General features: G+C 51.6%; 1 protein-coding gene across 2 annotated transcripts in view; it reads left to right on the top strand.

Moving 5' to 3' along the window:
• The window catches only part of PACSIN1 (protein kinase C and casein kinase substrate in neurons 1), a 61,520-nt gene that overhangs the window by 21,741 nt on the left and 12,181 nt on the right, over positions 1–27,598 (top strand). The window contains exon 1 of one of the 2 annotated variants that reach the window (XM_036870759.1): positions 15,808–15,886. The exons of the other annotated variant lie outside the window; for it this stretch is intronic. The gene's annotated coding sequence lies outside the window, so the exon portion shown is untranslated. Of the gene's footprint in view, positions 1–15,807; positions 15,887–27,598 lie in introns of those variants that run through there. 2 annotated transcript variants of the gene reach the window in all.

Raw genomic sequence — 27,598 nt, 5'->3', positions numbered from 1 at the left:
GATCAGGGATTGAACCCAGGCCCTTGGCAGTGAAAGCACGAGTCCTACCCACTGGACCGCCAGGGAATTCCAGGACCACCCCCACTTGACTGTACCTGATATTCATTTCCAAGTGTCTTCTTCAAAACCAAATCCTGGCAGATACATTAAAAGGTTATCAGATAGTAACACCCTCAGGTAACTTGGTTTGGCCATCTCCTTTCAGCCTGAGATTCCAGCTCTGAAGGGTTGTGGAAGGAAGCAGGTAAATTTTGCTGCCCGTGAGGCCACACTTCTGTGGATCTCATGAGGACAACCAGAAGCAGCCACGGTGACTCACCCTGTCCAGTGTTTCATGGTTTCCAAAATGCTTTCTCATCTGAGCTCCTTTGGGCTTCACAGCAGCCCCCAAAGGCAGCAAGAGAACATAGTATCAGCTCCATAGGACAGAAGAGGAAACTGAGGCTAATCACTTGTGCAAAGTCATGCAGCAGGTTAGTGGCAAAGTGACCACGAACCCAGCAGTGGATTCCAAGTCCAGGACCCCAAATTTACTTCTTAGTTTTATTGGCCTGTGGCTCCCCCCTTCCTTTAGAAAGCAACTCAGGGCCAGCCCCACAGCAACCCCCTTCCTTGTTTCATGGTGTACCCCTGCCTGTTGCCCATCAAGGTCCTCTTAGAAGCAGGTAATTCCAAGGGCTCTCTGGGCCTAACTTCTCCAACCTTGATGTTCTCAGCAGTCTCCTGGGGACCTTGCTGGAAGATTTTGAGTTAGGAGGTCTTGTGGGCCCAAGATTCTGCATTTCTCACGAACTCCCATGTGATGCCAGTGCTGCTGGTCCAGGGACCACACTTTGGGTGGTGAGGATTCAGACCACTTCCCAGCCAAGGGCTTTACAGGCAGGTCTTTGTGCTGTGCTTGGAATGCCCCCTGGAACTCGGGCAAACACTGGTTAGTTACTGTCTGGATTCTGGCATGAGTGTTAGTTACTACAAGTTCAAGCCTGTCTCCAGTTCCCATTATGGGATGTACCATTCAAGTCATTTGGCTCAGTTCAAAGTCCCTTACTCTTGACACCTCTCTCAGGAGCACCTCTTTCCTCTCCCTCTTCCTGCTCTCTTCTCTTTCCTCTTCTATCAACACTCCTAATTTCCACCCCCATCCCCAAATGGGCAGGATCTCAGCTAGGCATCAGGCAGAAAGCTGGCTGTGTAAACTTATTTATACTAAAGTGTGAATGACTCACATCTCGTCCCTTAACTCTTCCAGTGGTTATTTAGATGTGGGACAAAAAGGAGCTTTCACTTGTTGGAAAAGTTGACAGTGAGGGAAAGAACAAGAAATATTCAGGCATCCCTTCCTGTACCCCCTAACATTTCCCAAACCTGGGTTGATCATTGAGCCCCCCAGCCCACCCTGCCGTTGTAGCTGGAGAGTGGAGAGGCAGCTGGTTGTGCAGATGCAGGAGGTTATGCCGTGGGACAAAGGACAACCTGTGAGGGGGAAGGCAGGGGCTAAAGCATGTTGGGGGCTCAGCACCTGCACTGAAGCCTTGGTCACAATGGCTCATTGCAGATAATTGCTGTGGTAATGATGAAGATTGCACAGGCATACGGATTCCAGTTTACATTCTGCTCCCTGCAAAGGTCATCTATAATTGCCCTGCTTCCTCCCTGTGGCAAGTACAGGGCTGCAGTGGGGGCCTGTCAGGGGGTTTCTGGGCTGCAGGCCCCGACTGAGGGGGTTGGGAGCTGGGAGCCCGCTCAGGGTGATCTCTGCCAGCCTGACTGGGGAGGCAGGTGGTGAGCTCTCAGCGCAGAGGCGGCCTCCTCCCCCTGGGTGACGCTTCAGCTCCCCAGCGCTCTCCGGGCTGAGCTGGCTGGAAGCGGGGCAGGTGGTGCTCGCTGACCCAGTGAGCGGTGACCATTGGCGGGGGCAGTGACTGGTTCTGCTCATCGGTCTTTCTAGAAGCTTCAGCCCCAGATCCCCCTAGCCTGACATGCTGTGGGGCCTTGTGCTCACCTCCGTTCTCTGGTTGTCTTTCTCTACAAAACGAAGGAGTTGGTCCAGACACAGTGGCCCTTCCAGATCTGGATCCCAGGAATCCAGCCTTTGGTGCCCCAGTTTTGTGGAAGATTCGTGCATGGGCTTTGGAGTCAGAATAGAGTTTGAATCATGGCTCATTCCTGCTGTGTGACGTTGGGCTGCTGACTTCACCTCCCTGATCCCCAGTTTCCTCTTTAAAAAAATAAAGATAATGGTAGACATCTCTTAGTGTTGTTTTTGAGATTAAAGGGGATAATAACAATGGACTCTGTAGCTGGCATAATTGAGTGCTTCCTCTGCGTCAGGCACGGTTCTGGGGCTTTTCCTGTCCCCCCAGCTGCCCTGTGAGGTCAGTGCTGCCATTACCCCCATTTTAAGATGAGGCAACATAATGGTGGAAAGCAGACAGGTTTCCAATAGATGTCGGCTGCTGCTAAGATTACTCCTTCTGTGCTCTTTGGGAGGCTTCTCCAGCGAGGCTCCCCCATTTGCTCCATATGCGCTCACCTCTACACCTCCACTCAAGCTCTTCCTCACCTGAGCTCCCCTTCCTCCCTGCCCCTCCAAGCCTGCACCCCAGCCCTGCCCCTGGCAGCCCTCCCCAGCAGCCAGACCTCTCTGATTCCAGCCTGTCCCGCACCGTCCAGCAGTCTGTTTCCACTGGACTCTGTGACTTCTCCCGAGGCCACCCATGCTCCCCTGGGGCTGAGCCTCTGGCTGATCCTGCTTCATCTCCTCGGATGCACCTGTCACAGCCCTGGGCGTGGAAGGTGCCGGGGAACCCATGTGTTTGAGAAGTTCCAGGGCTAGAGTCTCCCATGGTCACCCCAGGCCCAGCATAAACCCCACTGAATGGCTCATGGACCTTGCCTTGTGCTAGAAAGTGGGAATACAGAGACCAACACGAGATGGCCTGGAACTAAGAAGGCTTCAGTGCAGTAGGACAGTGGCTCTCAGCCTGGGATGCCCTTGGGAACCACCTGAGGACCTTGGAATTAATGATGCCTGGGCCCTACCACAGAGAGTCTGGGGTGCAGCATGGACTTGAGGAGTTTTAAAAGAGTCATGGGTAAGGGACTTCCATGGTGGCATAGTGGTTAAGAATCCGCCTGCCAATGCAGGGGAAATGGGTTCGAGCCCTGGTCCGGGAAGATCCCACATGCCGCGGAGCAACAAAACCCATGCGCCACAAGTACTGAGCCTGCGCTCTAGAGCCTGCAAGCCACAACTACTGAGCCTGCAAGCCACAACTACTGAAGCCCGCGTGCCTAGAGCCCGTGCTCCGCAGCAAGAGAAGCCACCGCAATGAGAAGCCTGTGCACCACAAGGAAGAGTAGCCCCCGCTCGCTGCAACTAGAGAAAAGCCCACGCGCAGCAATGAAGACCCAACGTAGCCAAAAATAATTAAAAAAAAACAAAAGAAAAACCTTGAGGATATTAAAAAAAAATAAAGAGTCGTGGGTAAGAAAATTGGACATCCACATGCAAAAGAATAAAGTTGGACCCTTACCTGACACCACATACAAAAATGGATCAAAGACCTAAATGTAAGAACTAAGGTGATAAAACTCTTAGAAGAAAATGTACGGGGGAATCTTCATAATATTGGATCTGGTAATGATTTCTTGGATATGACACGAAAAGCACAGGCAACAAAAGAAAAAATAAATAAATAAATTGGACTTCATCAAAATTTAAAACTCTATCAAGAGAGTGAAAAGACAACATACAGAATGAGAGAAAATATTTGCAAATGATATATCTGGTTAAGGATTAATATTCTGAATGTATAAAGAACTCCTACAACTCAACAACAAAGAACCAAACAACCGGTTTAAAAAATAAGCAAAGGACTTGAATAGACATTTCTGCAAAGAAGATATACAGATGGCTAATAAGCACATGAAAAGATGTTCAATATCATTAATCATTAGGGAAATGCAAATCAAAACTACAATGAGATACCACTTCACACCCATTAGGATGGCCATTATCAAAAAAAGCAGAAAATAACAAGTGTTGGTGAGGATGTAGAGAAATTGGAACCCTTCTGCATTGCTGATGGGAATGTAAACGGGTACAGCTGCTGTGGAAAACAGTTTGATGGTTCATCAAAAAGTTAAACATAGAATATGATCCAAAATCCCACTTCTAGGTCTCTACCCAAAAGAACTGAAAGCAGGGACTCAAACAGATACTGAAACACCATTGTTCATAGCAGCGTTATTAACAGTAGCCAAAAGGTGAAAACAGCCCAAATGTCCATTGGTGGATGAAGGGTAAACAAAATGTGGTAAATCCATACAATGAAAAATTACTCACCCTTAAACAGGAATGAAATTCTGATACATGCTGCAACATGGATGAACATTGAAAACATTATCCTAAGTGAAAGAAGCCAGACACAAAAGGACGAGTATTGTGTGATTCCACTTAATATGAGGTGCCTAGACTAGGCAAATTCATAGACACAGAAGGTAGAATGGTGGTTGCCAGGGGCTGGAGGGAAGGCAGGGAATGGGGAGTTACTAATAGGTACAGACTTTCAGTTTGGGGTGATGCAAAGCTCTAGAGATGGATTGTGGTAATGGTTGCATAACAATGTGAATATACCTAATTGTACAATTAAAAATGGTTAAAGTGGTAAATTTTATGTTATATATTTTTCACCACAGGTTTTTTTTTGGCCGCGCCACGTGGCTTGCGGGATCTTAGTTCCCCGACCAGGGAGGAACCCTAGCCCCTGCCAGTGAGAGTGCGGAGTCCTAACCGTTGGACCGCCAGGGAATTCCCTTACCACAGTTTTTAAAAAAAAAAAAAGTGTTCCAGGTGATTCTCATGTGCCTCTGGATTGAGAGCACTCTAAGAAGGGCCAGCAGACCAGTATGAAAATAATAGTTGCAGTTAAGTACTACAGGTGCTGGGATAGACATGAGTGTGTATGTGGAAAGGATGGGCATATCTGTGTAAAAAGGTCAGAGGGTCAGGGAAGATTTTTTTCCCCATGAGGCAGGCTACTGTAATGATTCGGTCAGTTCTAGAGCCAGACTGCTTGGTCTCAAATCCTGCCTAACTCAGTGAGTTCTGTGCAGTAACTTAGGCAAGTTACTGCTCTGTACCTTAGTTTCCTCATCTATAAAATGGGAATAATAATAATGCCGGCCTTATAGGGAAGCTATGAAGTTAAACAAGGCCATCCATGTAAAGCGTTTAGGACAGTGCCTGCTCAGTAAATGTTAGATAATATTATGGTAATGAATATACCATAATTTTTTTATCAATTTCGCCAACTATGGACATTTAGGTTTTCTCCCTTTTCTGATTTAACAAAATTGCAAAGGACATTTTTGTGTTTGTTTTCTTGAGGACATAAGATTTTCTCAAGAATGTATGCCAAGAAGTAGAATCCTAAGTTGTTGGGATGGGCATGGTCAACTTTATGACCCACCATTGTGATGTGTGCCCACCATCACAATGCTCTCCAGTGTTGGGGAAACTACTGGGGTCTCTTGAAAGAATTATTTCAACATGATATTTTAAAATATGTGAACCCTGTGTTCAGACGTGTGAGCCTTGCAGATGGTAACAGTTGGGATGCCAATAACAGAAAAAACAACTCAAAATGGTTTAAATCATTGTGACTCAAATTTTATTGTGTAAATAGATCACATATTACCTGTTAAAATGCAAACTCTGAGTCAGTAGGTCTCAGAGTGTGGGGTGGGGCCTGAGAGTCTCCATTTCTAATAAGCTTTTGGGTAATACTAACGCTGATGGTCTACCAACCACACTTTCAGTAGCAAGGGTTCTTAAACTTGGCTGCACATTGAAATACCTGGGGGAGGCTTAAAAAATGCTGACTGTTGGGTCCTTCACTCAGAGATTCTGACTTAATTCGTATGGGGTGAGTTTTTAAAGCTTCCCAGTTATTCTAATGGGCAGCAAAGTTTGGGAACTACTTACTTAAACAAAAAGGGAGACTCATTATCTTGGTTACTAGGATCTCCTGAGGACAGCTCCAGCATTGGTTAGTTCTGTGATTCAATCGCCTCCAGAAACCAGCTTCTTTCTGGCCCTCCTCTTAGCTCCTCTTAGGCTGCCACAGCTCCAGACATCACATGCAGACTCCACAATGTCTAAGAAGATGAGACTATTTCTTCCCAAATGTCTCTTATCATCAACAAGGAATCCTTTCCTGGAAGGTCTTTCTCTCTGGTCTAACTGGCCAGGGGAACAGGTGTGCCACAAATCACTTAGAGAGCAGTGTTTCTTAAAGTGGGGTCCCCGGACCAGGATCATCAGCATCACCTGAGCACTCAATAGAAAGGCAAATTCTTGAGCCCCACCACAGACCTATTGAATCAGAAACTTTGGGGGTGAGGCCCAGCAATCTGTTTTAACAAGTCTTTCAGGTGATTCTGATGAATGTTCAAGTTTGAGAACCACTGGCTTAGAGTTTATATCTTGGACCAGTGGTTCTCAATCTGGGTTGATTTTGCCCCCCCCCCCCCAGGGGACATTCAGCGTCTGCAGAAGTTTTTGTTTGTTATAACTGGGGGGTAGGTGCTACTGGCATCTAGTGGGTAGAGGCCAGGGATGCTGCCCAGCATCCTACAATGCATAGGACAATCCCCCAACAAAGAATTATCCAGCACCGAATGTCAGTAGTGCTGAAGCTGAGAGACCCTGTCTTAGGCCAGTCAGCATTTCTTCTGAGTCACTTGTTATGTAGTCAGGACTCCGGTCGGCAAGAGCCAAAGAGGAATGACTGTTGGTTACAGAACCAACAGTGTCTGCTCCTGGAAATTACTTTCACAATAAATCAGACATCCCCACCATCTTTCCCACCCTGCCCCCTTGTGGCAAAGCCCTTTCTTTAAAAATAGAGAAATACTATAGAATGCAAAGAATGGGGTTGGCAGGGTCAAAGAGGTTTCTGTTTGTCAGGAGGAGCAAACACACAGCCGCTGGCTGTCTCCTTTTTTTGCCGGGGGTGGGGGGTGGGTAGGGGGGGTGGAATCCTGGCCGGGGGAGGGGGATGTTGACAGGGGTCATACTTGGTGGCTTGCTCCAAATATTATTGGTCATGCTGTTTTGTCGGATTAATCATCTCTCTTTAAACATAACACATGATTTTAAAGGTTGGCTATATCCCTAAATGTGACTTTTGCAGTGTTTTGGAACCATTTTCTTTTTTTTTTTTTTTTGGTCCAAGAAATGCAGCCCCATCGTGTCATATGAGCAGGGGAACAACTAGAATGTAATGTGTAGGGAACTCATCTTTTGGGCCCCATCAAGTGTGTGACACTGGACATGCCTGCATTTGTATGGACTACCTTCTAGCACTGTCTCTTTGAATTTTCTGCAATGATGGAAATGTTCTATTTCTTTTTTAAAAATAATTAATTAATTAATTTTATTTTTGGCTGCATTGGGTCTTCGTTGCTGCACGTAGGCTTTCTCTAGTTGCGGTGAGTGGGGTCTACTCTTCGTTGCAATGCGTGGGCTTCTCATTGCGGTGGCTTCTCTTGTTGCGGGGCACGGGCTCTAGGTGTGCACGCTTCAGTAGTTGTGGCTCGCGGGCTCTAGAGCACAGGCTCAGTAGTTGTGGCGCATGGGCTTTTTTTTTTGTTTGGCTGCGTTGGGTCTTTGTTGCTGCGCTCGGGCTTTCTCTAGTTGCAGTGAGCGGGGGCTACTCTTTGTTGCGGAGCACGGGCTCCAGGGCACATGGGCCTCAGTAGCTGTGGCATGCGGGCTCAGTAGTTGTGGGTTGCGGGCTCCAGAGTGCAGGCTCAGTTGTTGTGGCGCACAGGCTTAGTTGCTCCGCGACATGTGGGATCTTCCCGGACCAGGGCTCAAACCCGTGTCCCCTGTATTGGCAGGCAGATTCTTAACCACTGCGCCACCAGGGAAGCCCAGAAATGTACTATTTCTGCACTAAGATGGTAGCCACTAGCCACGTGTGGCTGTTGAACACATGAAATGTGGCTAGCGCAGCTGAGGAATTGATTTTTTTTTTTAGGAATTGAATTTTCAAATTTATTTAAATCTATTTAACTGAAATTTGAATAGTCAATGGCACCAGTGGCAACCGTAATGGACCATGTCACCTTAGATGCCCTGAGTTGCCCCCATGGTTCTCTGCAGCTTGCCGGCTCGTGGTGGGCCCTGAGAAGCACTCAGCATACAGGCTACTTAGAGCTGGATGGGTTCGTACTTAGAGGATTCCCTGTCCGGCCGATCTCAGCTGGCATCCCCCTGCCCACCGGCCCCAGATTCTAGAGAGAGGCTCGGTTATTTTGTATTTTGTTTTTTTTTGGCCGCGCCCTGAGGCCTGTGGGATCTTAGTTCCCCGACCAGGGATTGAACCTGAGCCCTTGGCAGTGAAAGCGCGGAGTCCTAACCACTGGACTGCTAGGGAATTCCTGAGGCTTGGTTGTTTTGAATGTTGTGAAAAGCTGTCCCCACATTGAGCATTTCCCAGCTGAGGCAGCTCAGTCCACCCAATATCTCAGAGCTCTTTGCTTTTGGTGAGAATTTTCTCAGTTCAGAGTAGAAATGTTGATTATACCATACCGGTCAAGAACTCTACCTGGTAATTAATTGAGTAAAAAGTCAAGGGACTTCCCTGACGGTCCAGTGGTTAAGAATCCGCCTTTCAATGCAGGGGACACGGGTTCGATCCCTGGTCCGGGAAGATCCCACATGACGCGGAGCAACTAAGCCCATGTGCCACAACTACTGGGCCTGCGCTCTAGAGCCCGCGGGCCACAAATACTGAGCCTGCATGCCACAACTACTGAGCCCGCGAGCCACAACTGCTGACTGAGCCCTTGTGCCACAACTACTGAAGCCCGCATGCCTAGAGCCCGTGCTCTGCCACAAGAGAAGCCACCGCAATGAGAAGCCCCGGCACTGCAACGAAGAGTAGCCCCCACTTCCCGCAACTAGAGAAAGCCAGCACGCAGCAAAGAAGACCCAACGCAGCCAAAAATAAATAAATACAATAAATAAATTTATTTAAAAGAAAAAAAAAAGACTCTGTTCCACTGCAGGGGGTGTGGGTTGATCCCTGGTTGAGGGAACTAAGATCCTGCGTGCTGCGTGGTGCGGCAAAAAAAAAAAAAAAAAAAGTCCATTTGTTTTCCAATTGAAAAAATTACTTAGCATGTGCAGTTTGTTTGGTAGACAAAAATCTTTCAAAACGTGGGGTTCCTTGGGTCAAAAAATACGCAAAGGGTCCCTGAGTGGTGCAGAAGTTGGAAATTGCTAATCTAGTCCAACCCCCTCACTTAGAGGGAGGAAACTGACACCGGCAGACAGGGGAGACCCATGCCAGGTCTTCGGGCTGGGATGGGGCTGAGTCAGGACTAAAAGCCAGAGCCCTAGGCTTGTGGGAGAGGCCAGTGTCTGAACAGGCTTCTTGTGTCCCAGTGTGTGTGTGTCTGTCCTGGGCTGTCTGCCCCCCAGGACAGCGATTGTGGCATTCCTTTTGAGCGGTGCCCAGACAGGTGGGGAGGTGTAAAAGCCTCTTCGATGACGGTGTCATGGAATAGGTGTTATAGGATAGGAGCAGTGCTGCAGGTGTGCTCACTGGGCTGCCTGTATCACAGTGGGGAGCTACGTGGAAAGAAGGTCATAAAAAATGCAAATTCTTGGGCCCTGTTATAGACCTACTGTGGTGGTCTGGTACACTGGTGCTCCCTACCCCCACCTGTGAACCCCAGCTCCTGCTACTCACACCCTAGTTAAGCCTCACCCCGCAATTCCCCCCACTTCCCCACCCCTGTCCACCTCCCACATGGACTCTGGGCTTGGCCATTGACTTGCTTTGGCCAGTGAGACACTGGCCAGCGTGATAGAAGCAGAGGCTTGCTTGATAGGTAGGTGCCCACACATTAGACTTGTCCTTTTGGAATGTGTGCTCTTGGAGCCCTGAGCTATCATGTTAAGTAGGGCCAGGTGCCCCGTTGGAGAGAGCACGTGAGAGGGAAGGCAGAGAGGGAACAGGGGGGGAGGGGGAGGGACAGGGTCAGTTGTGTGAATGAAGAAGCTGTCTTAGACATTTTAGCCCCAGCTGAGGCCATGTGGGAAAGCACCACCCAGCACACCCACAACCCAACACCCTGGTGGTAGGGGATGGGGCACTGGTTACTGCCAGGGAAGGCTCCCCACTTGACCCCTGCTCATGGGGATGGGGTGGGACTGGCTGCAGTTTTTTCCATGGTGTTTGGCTAGAGTAGGGCATTTATTGTTTTAAAAGTTTTTGTCTTGCTAAACTGCACCTTTCCTAGTCCTTTGGCTAAAGAGAGGAGGCTTGTCTTGGGGCTGTTTTTGTCCACGTTTATTGGTCTTTCTGGGTTGCTGACTTCTCCCGCAACACATCTGGGATATAGCAGGCAAAAAGAAAACCCAGAGAACTCACTGCACTGTCGTTCCTTGGGTCCTGAGGTCCCTAGTCAGTCTGCCTTCTTCTCTCCCCCTTTAGAGTCTTCTTATGTTTGTTTTATATGTAATGCCCAGGATTTTTAGCTGGACTTTGCAGAAGGAAAAGGGACAAGTACATTTACTCCATCTTTTGCCCAGGAACCAGAAATCCAGATTTGCCTGTTCTTGAGCTTCATATAAATAGAATCCACAAGAAAGGCCAAACTTGACCCTGAAGTCAACAGAAAAGAAATAAAAAAATCTGTCAACAACGACAACAAAAAAATAGAATCCACTATGTATGTTCTTCTCAGTTTGTGCTTCTCTTGCTCATCATGATGTCTTGAGATTTTTTCCATGTGGTTGTGTGTAGTTGGATGCTTTTCATTGCTGTATAGTATTCAACTATGTAAGCAAACCACACGGTAGCATTTGCACAGTGGAGTCCTAGACAGCAGTGAAAAAGCAAACTACCTCAACTGCATGCAATAACCACACGATTTGTTGATCAGTCCTTCTGTGGATGGGCATTTGGGTTGTTTCCAGTTTGGAGCTACTATGAGTAAAGCTGCTACAAGTGTTCTTGGTCATGGGTTTCAGTGACCACAAACACTCATTTCTGTTGGGAATAAATACTGCAAAAGCCTCTTAACTGGTCTCTTCGTTTTAGCCTGTTGCCTCCTTCTAGTAACTTTTCCATATCAAAGCCACAGTGATCTTTCAAAAACATTAACTGGATCTCTTCTCCACCCTTGCTCAAAAATACCAGTGCCTTCCTTTCTTGCTTAGAATAAAATCCAGATCCTCACCATGGTCCACAAGGCCCTACAGGATCTAGCCCCTGCCTGTTCTTTGTTCCTACCTTGTTTACTCCCCTCTCTGCTGTCCCTTCACCTACCCACACACCTGTCCACCCACCCATTCAGTTTTGGGTACCTTCAGGGTGCCGAGCTCACTCCCACTTCAGGACATGTGCCCTTGCTGTCCCCTCTGCCAGAAACAGTCTCCCCCCAAATTATCACATACTTCCTTTTCCCCTTTATATAAGTCTTTGTTCAAATGTTATCTCTTCAAAGAGGGATTCTAAAATGGCCCCCACTTACCCTCTCTATCCCTTTACCCACATTATTTTTCTTGATGGTTCCCATCATCACTTGAACTTTTACTCTTTATTTGTGGAGTGTCTCCCACTTTGGCATGAAACATCCATGGGGTTATCTCGTGGTTATGTGCTGTGTCCCGCTGCCTAGAGCAGTGCTGCATGTAGTAGGTGCTCAGGAAACATTTGTTAAATGTTAAAGACACTGACATGGGATTTGGTCAGATGCCTCAGTTCTGACACCAGCATCATCTTCAAGCTATATCATGGGCCAAGTCCCTTAGACTCCAATCTCCTGGAATCTTGTGACAATGCAGATTCTGATCAGGAGGTCTGGGGTGGGACCTGAGATTCTGCCTTTCCTACCAGCTCCCAGGTGATGCCCAAGCTGTGGGACCTGGGACCCAGGCTTTGAATAGTGAGGCCGTAACTGCTCTGAGCCTCAGTTTCCACACCTGTAAAATGGCTCATTGTGGAAAACAAGTGGGTGAAGTGTGTAAAGCACTGTGCACAGTGCCTGGCCTTAGCACACACTCAGTAAGTTTCGACTGCCACTCCTCTGGGGACCTTTCAGGGTCTGAAACTCAAAGTAGTTGTTGGTTTTCTCCCTCTGATTCTTTCCATCCCCACGTGTTTAGTCCCATACACAGACCCTCAGCAGAGCCTTGTCCAGTTTATTTCTCCATTGCTGGCCAGCAATCTGCTCCATTCTCCTGTCATGGGCAGAGGTTTTGGGAGGATTCTGGCATTTTGACAGTCATGGGGGCATTATGCAAATGAGATACAAAGCAGCAGTTAATGAGCCCTGATTGCATTTGCCCAGCACCGGGGAACACGGAGGAGAACTGCTGGGCTGGGGAGGGGGGCAATTATACTCTTTGGGTTGAACAAGGAGGCGGTGACAGAACAGGTTGGCTGCTCCTGGGGGGCACGAGAGCAGCTGCCCTGTGGCCTGGGTGAGGCCCCCTCCTCATTTGTAGACTGATCCCACCTGTGGGACTGGAACACAGTTAAGGTCCAGGAATAGGGGCTGAGGTTGGGCATGGTGTGTGTGTGTGTGTGTGTGTGGCATGGGGGGTGTCCCTGGGCCTGTCCAGGGCCTACAAGTAGGGGAGTGGAGGCTGCAGATGGCGACTCCTTGATATTTTTCTAGCCCAATTAACATGCAGAGGAAAGTTGCAACAAAACTCTGGCAGAGGACAATTTTCCCCTGAATGGGGTTCACTTGGGAAGAAGGAGACGAGGGAGGTAGGAGATAAAGACGGAGTAGTTTCAAAGGGCACAGGCTGACATGGCGTAACCTATTACCCGTATTTTTGCTGGTTTGGGGGGTGTCTCTTATCGATGTCAACTTTGACAAAAACTAAGGATATCCCAATCTTGTTGTCTTCTACCCTTATGATACCTGTCTTGGGGGCCCTCCCAACAGCAGATGGGGCTGATCAGGCTGACAGTAGGGTGGGGAGGGGTGGATGCTCTCTGGCCTGGGGAAGGTGGGGGGCGACAGAAGGGGTCAGCTTCTCGCACAGAGCCTGCTGAGTGTGGGAGGGCAGAACTCAGGGGTCTGCCAGGCAGCAGATGGGGCTGGATCAGGCTGATGGAGGTGGGTCGGGGGCAGCTGTCTTTGGTATCCCTGGATGGAGCCGGCTCCTTAGGAGAAAGATGATCCGAGGCTGGGGGCTGGCAGGTGGGCAGGGGGCTCTGCTTACAGGGCCTGGGAACTCGATCCCTCCCCACCCCCTAGCTCTCCTGGGAATCTCTGCTCTCAGGCACCAGGCATCCCCACCCTCTTGGCCTGGGTGTCGACCTCACCAACTACTGAGGACCTCCAGGCTTGGGGACACCCAGCGTCAGGCTTCTGGCCCAAGTAGGCCAGGCTGGAAGTCACCTCTGAGGTCGTTTGGGGGAGGGGTCCTCACTCATGCCCACTATGTGACTGGCACTTCAAGTACTTATGACCCTGTCCTGCCTTTGACCTAAGGATGAGAAGCACCCTGGCTGTGAAACTCCTAGAAGGTGGGTGGCTGTTACTGTGTTTCCTAATCAGATCCTTCCTAATGGAACCAACATAGAGCCTCGGGAAAAGCTTGGCAGGCATAGGGTTCAAATCCCAGCCCAGGCATTTTCTGGCTTTGTCCCCTTGGGCAAATCGCTCAATCTCTCAGAGCCTCTGTTTCCTAATCAGTCCTGTGACCTCACCTGCAGGGCTGCCGTGACAGCCAGAGACGCTACAGGAGAACTGGAATCAGTAAATCCACTAGCTCGTCACTCCTAAGGGCAGGGACTTTGTTTTGCCCACGGCCTGTGTCCCAGCACCTAGAACAGTTCGTGGTGGGTGCCTAGTAAATATCCGTTGAATGAATGAAATGCTCTATTTCATCTATTCTAAGATGCTTTCCCCCTCACATTTGACATCACTGATATTAGGATGCTTCATACAATTTATAGCATGTCTTGGTTTAATTGGCAGCAGTCTTATGATTGAGAGGGGTCTTAGATGGGATGAACTATGGAAGAGGCTATCATTATTATTAACAGGCACTTTTTGGCTTAATTTTTGGTGGGCTTCTGGTTCTTTCTGATTGTGTGTGCCCTCTCCAGGCTGTGTGGGGTCCCTGAGAATCACCCTAGGGCACAGGGGCTGCAGTGATCCTGCCTGAGGTCTTTCTGAGGCGGTGCTGGGCTGGGGTCAGCACATCCTGTGGGGAACACTGTGTGTCCTGGGCCCCTTTCTCCACTTGATCTACAGCCCCCGCTCCGGCCCCCACTGGATGCTATCCCTCCTGGGGAGGAGGGGGTGGCAGGGCTGTCTGAGTCTGGAACTCCCTCTGGGGAGGAGGGTCCCATTTTACTCAATCCTGTCATAATTCCAAGTACCAGGACTGGACAGCAGCTAGCAGGGTGGGGGGAATATCTGTGAGCCTCCTAGGCTGAGGGGGCTCTAGGTAGGATCTAGTCTGGACCAGGCAGAGGACTTTCAGAATGAGGGAGAGGGAGTGGGGGAGGGTGGACCCCATCTCCTCCCAACCCCAGTCCCCTCCAGTCCCTCCAGCAGCCAAGCTAAGACACAGTGGGCAGATTAGTATCTAGAAGAGCAGACAGATCCTCTCCTGGTTGGGACACTTACTTGTGTTACCGATCCGTCCCTTAAGGCTAGGGTTGGGGGCTTGCGTGTATAGCAGTGATTTTATGTAGGAAGGGTTTGTGTGATACATGTTCTGGATCCGTGTAGATGTGTGTACACTGATATTAGTGTTAGAGTTATGTGTAAGTATGTGTGTGTGTTACCTGTGCATGTATAGGTAGATCCACAGATTTGTGGAAATGCACATATGCAAATGCATGTAATGGGTGTTTGTATATATACAAGTGTGTCGTTGGGGTGCACATGTGCATGGACACATGTTGGTGCTAATGAGCCATACGTGTGTGGTACAAGCCTAGATGTTTGCTCTAAGGGGTGTGTGACAGCTGTGGCCTGTGGGAGCAGCACCAGAATTTGGATTACAAAGCCTCGCTGCCAATAACAAGCCCAGGAGCCTTGGATGCCCAGATGAGTTGTTTCACTACTGCGGGCCTCAGTTTCCAATCTGTAAAATGGGTATGGAATCTCATGGAATGAGATTGTAGACGAGCATCTCACACTCGGCCTGACACAGAAAAATCTCAGAATAAAAGTTTGGAATTGAGGAATGACTGAATGAGAATAAATGATTAAGCAAGTAGAAATGTTTTACAGAGAGGCACGCGGTAAGATTTTAAGGACCTGAGGGAAACATGTGGAAAGGTGCAGCTTACAGTGCCTTGAAGGGATGCTGGGGGAGCAGGGTCTCAGGCAGAAACAGAAGACGGGGCTGGAGCAGGGACCCCCCACCCCGTGGGGCGTGGCTGCAAGAGCCTGGGAAGGTGAAGTGTGCGCGTGCCCAACCGCCCGGGGATGCAGGAGCCGCAACGTAGGCGGGCGTCCCCCGGTGTACGCGGGAAAGAGGCTGGCTGAGCGAGCATTGCCCGGTTGCCATAGAAACGAGAAGGAGGTGGGTGGTGGGAGAAGGAGGCGGGGGGCGGGAGAAGGAGGCGGGGCGGGAGGCGGGAGGGGGAGGAGGCGGCCGTGGGGGCGGGGAGCTGGCTTCTGCAGTTCGGGCGCTGCTGCCTTCCCGAGCAGCGAGCGGTGGAGGGAACCCAAGAGGACAGAGCTCCTGGCCCGGGCGCCAGGCCCCCGCCCCGCCCGCCACCACGGAGAAGGAGGAGGACAGCCGGCCCCTCCGGCCCTGGCCTGGCCCAGTGGGGACAGTGCACTCCTACGTGCCCCTGGCTGGGTGCCCAGACGGGCCCAGGTAGGCATTCCGGTGGGGACAGCCAGAAGAGGCTGCACGGAGAGTGGGGCCCCGGGGCTGTCCTGCCTTCCTACCGGCAGTACCTGGTGGCAAGCACAGGGGCCGAAGGGGCCAGGGCCAGTAGACCTGGTGGGGAGCAGCCTGCATCCTGAGAGGCCCTCTTCAGAACCTGGGGCCTCCCCATCAGGAGGACTGTGGCCCTGCTAGCTCTCCTCCTCTGCACTTCTGTCCCTCTCTCCACCCCTGCCACAGGTCCCGACTGGAGAAATGCCTCTTCCCAGGCAGAGCAGGCCAAGGGGGCTGGAGCTCCCAGGAACCCAAAGTGCCTGCTCCCCAGTCTGAGGCTGGTGGGGGTGGGTGGGTGAGGATGCCCCCCGCCCCCGCTCAGGGCACTGCTGGGCCCTGGCCATTTGGAACCAGCAGAACCCCCCGCTGACCCCGCCATCAGCAGCCTCCTTGCTGGCCCCGTTGCTCTCAGGCCCTGGGCTTAGAGCCCCGGGTCAGGGGGGAGGCATCTCTCTTCTCCCCCAAGCTGAGGCCCTTACCTCTCCTTGTTCTCCCTGCAGACCCAGTTCCCCCAGATCTCCCAAAGGACCCCTGTCCCACCACTGCAGCAAGCCCAAGGGCTCCATGCTGGGGTATAGGAGAGTGGGCCCTGATTGGGTGGGGGGGTGCCTGTGGCCCTCCCTCCCCCTCTTTCTGTGCCTCTGCTGCATTGCTTCTGGGGATGACTCCACTGCTGCTGGGGGAGCTCGGGGCACTGCAGAGGAGCCGCTGCCTGCTGCCCAGGAGGGGGTGGGGCCGGGCCTGGGGAGGCGCTGGGCCGCACTGCCTGGCTCTGGGCACGGAGGGGGCAGGAGGGCCTGCAGCAGCGCAGTGGGTGGGGTGCACCTGGTCCTGGTGGGCCCTGGGCCACAGCTAAAGGGCCTCGGCCAGCGTGGGGAGGAGATCCCAGCCTGAGGGGGCAGGGGGTGGTGTGTGCAACCTCAGGCGTGCCTAGGGTGCCTGGGCCTTGGAGGGTCTGCCCCCTTCTCCTGCCTGCCGTCCCCGGCACTCCCTGAGAGCTTGGCTGGGTCCTGGCACCACTCTGTGGAGCTTCCCCTTCCCTGGGCACTTGGGGAGTGAGAGCACCCGGGACAGGGGCCAGTGTGACGGGGCTGGGGAATATGTGCTGAGAGGCTGACGTGGCTCCATTCATTTCTGCAAACCTTAGTTGCACCTGCTGAGTATAGGCACAAGGGCCTCCCCCTTCAGTGTTAAGGGCCCAGGAGGTGAGAGGGCGGGTCTCAGGTGGCAGGAGCTTGGGTGGGGTTGCAGATCTGCCCAGAAGCTGGCAACCCAGTAACCTGTGTGCACCATCACCATCTGCCCCCTGCTTCTCTGAGCCCCGGCACAGATCAGGGCCTGGGGCCGGCACTGGCGTCTATCCTGCTTCACCTCCTACAGCTGGGCCAGCCTCCATCCCGGCCACAACAAGGGCCGGTGAGGCCTGGAGGTCAAGAGCTGGAAGGATCTGTCCCTTCCCCAGGCCCTTCAGGCCTGGCCCTGACCACCCCCACCCCCCTCCATTCCTGTTTGGCCTTCTCTAGGCCACATTCCCCTTCTCTTCAATTTTTTTCTGTCCCGTGTCCCCCTGGGGTCTGTCTTTGCTTGCTCTGTCTCTCTCCTACCCTTTTTGCCCCAAGGCTCTGGGGCAGTTAACCAGCAGAATGGCCTCCTGGGGCCCATTTCCCAGCCCCACCCCATCACCCCCAGTGGGCTCACAGCCCAGGGCACATGCCCCCCACCTCCAGCAGCCTTCCCAGCATCAGAGGGAGCTGAAGGGAAGCCCCAGGAGCACTCAGAGGCCGGGGCCCCAGGACTAGAAGAACAGTTTGGTCCAGGCTGGCCCCTCCCCACATGCCCCCAGTGCAGGAGCTCTGGGGAGAAGGAACATCTCCTCTTGGCTCTCAGGGCGCCAAAACTGAGCTCCCATCTCCCTTAAATTGTTCCTCCCGCGGTGCTCTCCATCTCAGGAAACAGCACCCCACCTGCCAGCTGCTCAGTCCCAAACCCTGATGCCACCCTTGACTCCTCCTCTCTCTCGCACTCACATCCAAACCATCAGCAAATTCTGTTGGCCCCAAGTCTGAGTATTTCCCACCCCACCCGCCTCTCACTGCTTCTGGCATTACTACCTTGGTCTGAGCCCCCATCTTCCCTGATGGGAGGGCTGCAGCCACCTGCCAGCAGGTGCCCTGTACTTCTTGCCCCCCTGTAGTCCCCTATTCCTACGCCCCCAGCAGCCAGGGAGCCTTTAAAACCTAAGCCAGGGACTTTCCTGGTGGTCCAGTGGCTAAGACGCCACACTGCCAGTGCAGAGGGCCTGGGTTTGATCCCTGGTCAGAGAACTAGATCCCACGTGCCGCAACTAAAACATCCCACGTGCCGCAACTAAAGCATCCCGCATACCGCAACTGAAAAAGATCCCACATGCAGCGACTAAAAGATCCTGCACGTGGCAACTAAGACCCGGTGCAGCCAAATAAATAAATGAATAAATATTAAAAACAACAACAACAAAAAAAACCCTAAGCCAGATCACATCCCACCTCTTCTCACACCCTGCAGTGGCTCCCATCTCACTTGATGGGGGAAAAGTCACGGGCCTCACTCTGACCTACAAGGCACCACGTGTCTGCATTCTCTCCCTGCCTTCCCCACCAATCTCTCTGACCTCAGCCTTCCCCTTTCCTCCTCACTCCCTCTGTTCCAGCCACATGGCCCCCTTGTTCCTCAACCATGGCAGCCATGCTTGTGCCTCAGGGCCTTTGCACTGGCTGTTCCCTTGGCCTGGATGCTCTTCCCCCAGATATCTGCATGGTGCCCTCCCTCACCTCCTTCAGGTCTTTGCTCAAATGCCACTTGCTGAGAATGGCCTTCTCTGACCAGCCTGTGTAAAACAGCATCGCTCCTAAGCCCCCACCATCCCTCCCTGACCCCTTCACTGCCTTATTCTTCTCCAGAGCTTTTGTCACCTACCACACTTGATCATTTACTTTTTCATCTGGTTTCTTGTCTGTCTAGCTCTCTAGAATGTCAGCTCCATGAGGCAGGCGGGTTTCTGGTTTGCTCATGCTGTAGCCCAGAGCTTCACTCTAAGGATCAGGGCTGCAATTAAAGCCAGGAGTCTCTGCCTCAGTGGCTGGCCCCCTGCATCCATGCTGTAATGGTTTCAGCCCTCAGAGGGGAAGGGATGCAATGCCCCCCTGGCTGGGCAGTTGCCCCAGGGCATCGAGTTGGACAGGATGTCCTGCATGGACTGGGTGCACGCTTCTTGCCTTTTTCTGACCCAGCCATGGCCAGGACAGCTGTACCCGGCCAGGGAGGGGAGGAGAGTGGGCTGCATGCATCCCACCCCCATTGCTGCTCAAGACGGAGGGCCCCTTCTTCCTGGTCAGAGTTCTGTGCCTCGGGAAAGCCTGCTGTGCACCCACCAGGAGCATCATCCACAGGGCGGGCAGACCTGGTTCCTGCCCTCCAGGAGACCACAGATGCAGAGGGCTCAGGACAGGACACACCCTGTCAGGACAGAGGACCCATGTGTGGGATGACTGGTCTTGAGGAGACGCATCCAGAGCAGGGAGGATGGGGGCCTGTCTTCCCACCACCTCCCACTCCTGCCTCCCCATCTGTGGAGCCTGAGACAAGGCTATGATTAGAGTGGTTCATTGGGAGGTGGTCCCTGGAAACACAGAGAGTGTGGAGGTGAGGCATGAAGGGAGGTTGAGTAAGCTGGTTCCCACTGTGGGCAGCTGGGGCTCGATCCCGCTGGGTACCTCTGAGAGCCAGTGTAGCCAGGAAGGTGGGGAGCCGGGGTGTGTGTACACCTGTTCCACCAGTCATTGCTTGAGACTGCCCCTGACCACCCTCTTCCCTGCCTGGTTTTCTTCAACTGTTGTTAATGTTAATCACCTAATGAGGTGATGTTTATCCACTGCTTGGCTTCCTGTCTGCACTGGAGTGTATGCTCCATGGGGGGAAGGCCTGGTCTCCTTCCCTGCTGAGCCTGCAGCACCCAGAATGGTCTTAGAGGCTCCCTAGAGACGGGTGGGCCTAATGAGACGTTGCCCCATCCACGGCCTGGGAGCAGGGGAGCGCAGGGGGCTGCCTTTGGGGGTGATTTTCTGGAGGAGAGAGAGGGCCTGGGGCCTGATGGGGCTGGAGGGAGAGGGGATAGGATAGGAGTGGTGAGGACTGAAGGTTGGAGTCAGGGGAGCGGCCGGGAGGAGGAGAGGGGAGGCCAGCCAGGGGCGGCTGGGGTGCGGTGCCTTCAACCCTTTCCCGCAGGGACAAACCCCGCGGCCCACCCGTTCCCTCAGCTCTGCGCCCCTCTGGGGCCCTCCAGCCTCAAGTGAGACCGAGGCTCTGCCTCCCTCAGTCTCCCCATTTGCCTCCATCCTCTTCCCACCTCCCCACCTTGGGGTTTATTGTTTCTGAAGGCAGGGCGCTTTGGGGACTGCCCTGGGGACCTACCTCACAGAAGATGGAGGTTGGGGAGCCTGGTTTTTAGACCCGTAGAGAAGGCAAGAGAAAGCCAGGCCTGGGATCTTCTCTTCACAGGGGACCTGGAGACCTGGGGGTCCAGATGAGACCCAACCGTCATGGAAGGTGGTCTTAGTCAGCTCGGGCTGCTGTAACAAAATACCACAGACTCGGCAGCTTAAACAACAGACACTTATTTCTCACAGCCTGGAGGCTGGAAGTCCAGCATCAAGATGCCAGCCTATCAGGGCCCTGGTGAGACCTCTCTTCCGGGCTTGTAGATGCAGCCTTCCCGCTGTGTCCCCACACAGCCTTCCCTCTGCTTGAGCCCGGGGAGAGGGGGCGAGCTCTTCCTCTTCTTATAAGGACGCCAATCCTATTGGATTAGGACCTCACCCTTATGAACTCATTTAACCGTAATTACCTCCTAAAAGCCCTATCTCCAAATACAGTCACTTTGCGGAGGTAGAGTATCAATATATAAATTTGAGGGGAACACAAGTCAGTCCTTAGCAAAGGTCTATGGGGGTGTTAGTCCAAAGAGGGGAGAAGGAGACGTGAGGTCATCCAGAGAGATCATCCAGACAGTCTCCTGTTTTGAAAGCTCTGCAGCTGTGGCAAGAGCGGGTAATAATACCCATAGTAATAATAACAGTTAACGCGGTGCTTCCCATGGCTACTCATTTCACCCTCACACCAACCCCATGGGGTTGGTGGTATCGTCACCTCCATTTTGCAGATGAGGAAACTGAGGCACAGAGAGTTTAAGCAATTTGCCAAAGTCACACAGCCAGTAAAGTGGCAAAGCCGGGATTTGAACCCAGTCACTCTGTCTGGCCCCACGGCAGGGCCCTTAACTAATTTGCTCCTAGTGCTGATCTGGTGGGAGTTGCTGTGCATGTCAGGAGAGCAGGCTGCATCCTGAAGCCAGCAAGACGTGGTTGATGGCAGGGTGTGATGAGGAGCCGCACCCGGGTGTGGGGCTGAGGTAGGCTTCTTGCGGGGGACTGAGCTGGCCCTTGAAGGGAGGCAGGGTTGTTTTGGGGAGAGGTGATCCATGGGAGGGAGGATAGCATGCACCCCAGGCAGGAGAGAAGGCGTGAGCAAAGGAGCAGAGCCCGGAATGAGCTTGGGGTGTGTGTCACAGGGAGGGGTGGAAGGACAGCATGTTCCAGCTGACCTGGATCCTTCTCGCTGCATCTGAACCCCCAGCAGAGGCTGGTAAGGGTCCTTGGGTGGCCCCACGTCAGGCACAGTGAGCCCGTCTATCTCTGGGTGAGGTGAGGGGTGGGGGAGCTGCTGGGAATGTTTGTGGGATCTGAGACCCACCCTGGGTGAGGGGGAGGCAGCTCTGGCTTCTCATGGCCCTGCCCAGGTTTGAGCTGAGCCAGTCCCGTAGGCCAGGAGGGCTGGGGTGACACCCATGGAGTACGGGCTCTGGGATGGAGGGGCAGGGGAAGGACTCACCCTTGGGTCTGGGTCTGACTCTGCCTCCTCCCTGCTGTGTGACCTTGGACATGTTATTTAATCTCTCTGAGTCTCAGAGAAGGCAGGGAAGTCATCACTCATCTCAATGGGTTGTTATGAGAATTAGAAATAAAGTGCATCAAGAGGTTGGCACATAGTAGGTATTCAAAAATGGTTGTGGTTAATATGAAGGGAGAGTGAAGAGAGGGTGACGTGACAGCCCAATTGCTACCTATTCTGTCTGTGCTGCAGGATCCCTAGGGATGGAGGGCACCATCCCAAGGGCAGAATCATCATGGGGGATCAAGGAGGAAGAAACCCTGGAACTGGACCCTGAGGGTTGACCAAGAGGAGAGGAAGGGGGCTCGGAAACAGAGGACAGGAGGGATCTGGGACCCCCTTCTCTGGGATTCCGGCTCTTGGTTGTGTCATCATCATTATCAACATTTATAGAACACCGACTGTGTGCAGGTGACTATGTTTGGCTCTAGGGTACAGAATTCAGTGTTTCTGCTATTTAATGAATGAATATTCCAGAAGGTCCTTAGCATTTATTCATCATTCTACAAATAAGGATCATGCACTTACTATGTGCCAGGCACTGCTCAGGATCTGCTGATGGGTTGGGTGTGGGGTGCGAGAAGAAAGAGGAGCTGGGTGACTCCGAGGCCTGTGGTTGTTAGTGGCTAATGCCTAGGAATCTACACGGTGCCGTCCACACCCTCCTGCCCTCCCTGGGCTCATGCTGTTAATTTCTCTATCCCTTCTCCAAGCCAGGGGTCGAGGGAACATGACCAAGGCCTCTGCCCCCCAAAGTCTTCTAGAGGCATCTGGCAGTGGGCCTGGGGCCTGAGGGGGAACACCTTTCACCTTCTGGCTCTTTTCTCATTAAAGGCAAGTTCAAGGCCTGCATTAAAACTTCAAATTTCCATAGTGGTCTGTGTTTTTCAAAAAGAACTTACCACCCTTTTATCATTTGCTCTTTGAAGACTCAAGTATTGTTTTCTCATCATATGAGTTAGAAAACTGAGACACCCATGACGCGACCCGGCCGAGATCTCACTGGTAAAAGAGGTCAAGCTGGGGCCAGAGCCCAATACCTCCTGTGCCACATGCGTGCCAAGGGCTACGGCATCCTTGGGGGTGAGAAAGGCCTGGCACCTTCCCTGGCTCCACAGACAGGGCCCATCCTGAAATGGGACTCTCACCCCTATTCCAGCAACAGAGGTGACAAATCAGAAGTGAGAGCTGACAGGCTCTTTCAGTCAGGTCTCAGCCTCAGGGCGCTCATCTACAATGTGGGGGTGAGAACGGCCCCCGCCTTACAGGGCTGCGGTGGGGATTAGAGGCACTAAGACATGCCGACAGGCCCTGGCACCAAGTCCGTGCTCCATAAATGCCAGCTCTTATTATTAATGATATAGGGCTTCCAGGGCCACAGTAGCTTTACAATCACGGTGGGAAAAGTCAGATGGGCGCTGTGCCCGTTTGATGGGCTGAGGACAGGTGAGAGCGGATGGGGCTTGTCCACCGGGAGCAGCAGATTCCGGCCACACCAGCTTCCTGACCTGAGAGATGCCGCGCTCTCAGTGATGGCAGCCCTTGACCGCCATTCAGGGAGGACCCGGCATTTGCCAGAGTTAAGCCCCCGGGTGGCGGTGTGAGGCCGATTTGGAGGAGGCAGGGGCGGGGTGGGGTGGCATGTCTGGCCACGGGGTGATGGGGTGCTCCCACGCCCCCTCCCACGTCCCTTCCCTGACGCTGCCTGCCTGTCTTCCTGGGCCACCTCTGTGTGGGTCTTTCCCAGGGTGAGAGTGGGCTGGACCCTCACCGCCGGCTCATCTAATCCTTAAGTCTGGTTGCATCACCCACATTTCACAGCAAGGCCCGGCAAGGCCATGTGAGTCACCCAGCATCACACAGCAGTTTGGTGGCAGAGCAGGGACCCCAAGGCTAGAGCTATTTCTACTAGACGTGCTGCCTCAGCCGGGAGGCTGGGGAAACCCTGCCTACACCCAGGGTGGGGCCGCAGCCAGTCCCACCCTCCCTGGATCTGGACAAGGTGGAGAGTGGCCTTCTTGCATTCCCTTCTAGCCCGACTTGCCGGGTCTGCACTGCTCTGTCCCCTCCCTCCACGCCTCAAGTGCACCCTCGGTCCTGGCTCCCAGCTCCCTCAGCTCTTCTCCAGCACTGGCTGGAGGCTTTTTAAAATATATACAATTTATGCAAGGCAAAATCTAAAGGACACAAAAGGACCCATGGTGAAAAATCCCTCCCCGTTCCCATTCCCCAGCCACCTAGTTCCCTGAAGGCAACTACCATTACTCAGCTTTCCAAAAATATTCTCTGCTCATATGTTCCCCCCCATAAAAATGGAAGCATCCAGCCACACTGCGCTGAACCTGGCTCGTTTTGCTTCAGTGACATGGCTTGGAGGGTTCCTTCCATTCAAGACCGGAGCATTCTGTTTCAGGCCTGCATGGTAATTTACTTAACTGGTCCCCTGCGGCCGCGCATTTGGGTTGTTTCCAGCCTTTGGTTTTTACAAGCAGTGCTGCAGTAGATAAAATTGGGTGGCATTACCTTCCAGGTAAATTCCTAGGGGTGGTGCTGCTGGGTGAAGGGTGTGTGCCTCTGAGGGTGGGAGAGAGCACCAAGTTGCCCTCCGTCAAGGTTGTGTGGAGTCACTTCCCCACTACCAGGGGTGGGTTCAACCGTGTCGTTGTTGCTCCCATAACCAAATGTCCCTACCCCCCATCCCCGCCCCCACCGTCAGCTGCTAACAGCTGTACGTGCTGGAGATGCCAAAGAGCAGAGCTCTGTGACTCCAAGGGTTCTAGGTGGTCTCTGGCCCCAGGGATACTTAAGTCCTTCATTAAATATCCCTGCCCTTTACTTCTTCAAACCTAAATTCAAAATGTTCTTTATGAAGCAAGTACTGCTTTATAAGTGAAAAGTGCCAAATGAAGAAGAAAAAAATTTAGACTCATTTCTTTGTCCCTTGATGAATTCAGCTGCCTTCCTGCCCACCTACCACCACTGTGCGTGAGTGTGGGAAGGTATGTCTGAGGCTTTGCTAAGGCGAAAGGAGCAAAATATATTTAGTGCCTGAGAGGAGCAAGGAACAAAAGAGCACCAGCCTCTGAACAGATGGGGAGGCTGAGGCCTGAGAAGGGGAGGGACACCGTTGACCAAGTATCCTTAGGTGTTGGTGCCACATGTCTGCCCTGAGCCTGAGGGCCAGCCTGGATCCCCTGGTTGGGCTGAATCTTGCAGAGACTAGCCCTCGCCCAGCATCCTCACTGGTCAGGGTTCATAGTGTCCAAGGCTGCGGTGCAGAAGTAGTGAGTTGTCTCCTGCTCAAGGCTCACAGCTCCTAGTAGTGTTGTTACTGAAAGTGGAGTCCAGCTGCTCGCCACTCTAAAGCCAATTAAAAGGCAAGGTTGGTGGAAAGGAAAGTTTGCTTTATTTCAGAGGCCGGCAACCTGTGGGGGGAGGGCAGATTCCTGTCCAAAGGCCACCCCCCCCCCCACTGACAATCAGTAGGCAAGAGCTTTTACAGACAGAGGGAGGGGGCTACATGCAGAAACAGCATGCAGCTCTGACAGTCATCTTGAAATTGGTCATGCAGTGGTTTAATCAGCATCGTCTTGTTTTTTTATTTTTTAAATTTTCTATGGATGTATAGTTGATTTACAATGTTGTGCTAGTTTCAGGTGTACAGCAAAGTGATTCAGTTATACATATATTTGTTCTTTTTCCAATTTTTTACCCATATATGTTATTACAGAATATTGAGTAGAGTTCCCTGTGCTGTAGGTCCTTGTTGGTTATCTATTTTATATACAGTAGTGTGTGTATGTTAATCGTGAACTCCTAATTTATCCCCCCCCCCGCCCACCGCCATGTTTCCCCTTTGGTAACCATAAGTTTGTTTTCAAAATCTGTGAGTCTGTTTCTGTTTTATAAGTAAGTTCATTTGTATCATTTAAAAAAATTAGATTCCACATATGAGTGATATCATATATTTGTCTTTCTCTGTCTGACTTAACTTCACTTAGTATGATAATCTGTAGGTCCATCCATATTGCTGCATCCATATTGCTGCAACGAAATGGCATTATTTCGTTCTTTTTTATGGCTGAGTAATAATCTATTGTATATATGTACTACATTTTCTTTATCCATTCCTCTGTGGATGGACATTTAGTTTGCTTCCACATCTTGGCTATTGTAAATAGTGCTGCAATGAACATTGGGGTGCATGTGTCTTTTTTTATATATATTTACTTTATTTATTTATTTTTGGCAGCATTGGGTCTTTGTTGCTGTGCATGGGCTTTCTCTAATTGTTGTGAGCAGGGGCCACTCCTCGTTGTGGTGCGCGGGCTTCTCATTGCAGTGGCCTCTCTTGTTGTGGAGCACGGGCTCCAGGCGCACGGGCTTCAGTAGTTGTGGCACATGGGCTCAGCAATTGTGGCTTGCGGGCTCCAGAGTGCAGGCTTAGCAGCTGTGGTGCATGGCCTAGTTGCTTCGCAGCACATGGGATCGTCCCGGACCAGGGCTCGAACCCGTGTCCCCAGCATTGGCAGGCAGACTCTTAACCACTGCGTCACCAGGGAAGCCCACATGTCTTTTTGAAGTATGGTTTTCTTCAGGTATATGCCCAGGAGTGCGATTGCTGGACCATATGGTAGCTCTATTTTTGTCTTTTTAAGGAACCTCCATACTATTCTCCATAGTGATTATACCAATTTACATTCCCACCAATAGCGTAGGAGGGTTCCCTTTTCTCCACACCCTCTCCAGCATTTATTGTTTGTAGACTTTTTGATATGGCCATTCTGACCAGTGTGAGGTGATAGCTCATTGTAGTTTTGATTTGCATTTCTCTGATAATTAGTGATGTTGAGCATCTTTTCATGTGCTTTTTGGCCATCTCTGTGTCTTTGGAGAAATGTCTATTTAGATCTTCTGCCCATTTTTTGATTGGCTTGTTTGTTTTTTTGACGTAGAGCATCTTGATTATTTTAAGTACAGTTGATCTTCAATTCCAGGGTTGGTTTATTCCCATTTCTTTGAGGCCAGCTCTCAGAATTGTGGCAGCTTATGTCATGGCTACAGCCTGGTCATCATGTAGTTAACTTCTTCCACCTGGTGGGGTTTTAGTATCTATAAGACAGCTCATAGGATATGGCTCAGAGTATTATCTATAGCCCTTGAGGAGGAACTAATGGTCCTTGACTATGCTTAATGACTAATCTATTATTATTTAGTCTTATTGGACTATTTTCCTTTGTTTCTTCATTTTCTCACTTCTCTGATTAAACTTACTCTTTGGCTAAAGTTTTTCCACACTCAAAAGGCAGGCTGAGGACATGTGGGGCAAGGACCATAGGGTCCTGCTCCATTTCAATACCCCCTTTTCTTTGATACTCCTCAGTCTTGAGGAGGGACAGGTACAAAACAAGAAAGGGAATAAAGTTTTGGAACAGAGGTTAATCATAGACTTGGTAGAGGAATTCTGTTTTAGTTCCATTTCTGTTCCAGGTTTCCCCAAATCTTTGAGTGAATGGCGCGACAACTGCTCTCGCTACTTCCTGCTGAAGTGGGGCATAGTCCTGCCTAATTTTGGGAACGACACAGAGTTGGAAATAATCTCAAGTTCCAAGCTTAGCATCAACATTTTTTTTTAAATTTACTTATTGGCTGCGTTGGGTC

The sequence above is a fragment of the Balaenoptera musculus genome, chromosome 11 (genome assembly GCF_009873245.2).
Source record: "Balaenoptera musculus isolate JJ_BM4_2016_0621 chromosome 11, mBalMus1.pri.v3, whole genome shotgun sequence".
In the NCBI taxonomy this organism is placed as follows: Eukaryota; Metazoa; Chordata; class Mammalia; order Artiodactyla; family Balaenopteridae; genus Balaenoptera; species Balaenoptera musculus.
This window is presented reverse-complemented; position numbering and strand designations above follow the sequence as displayed.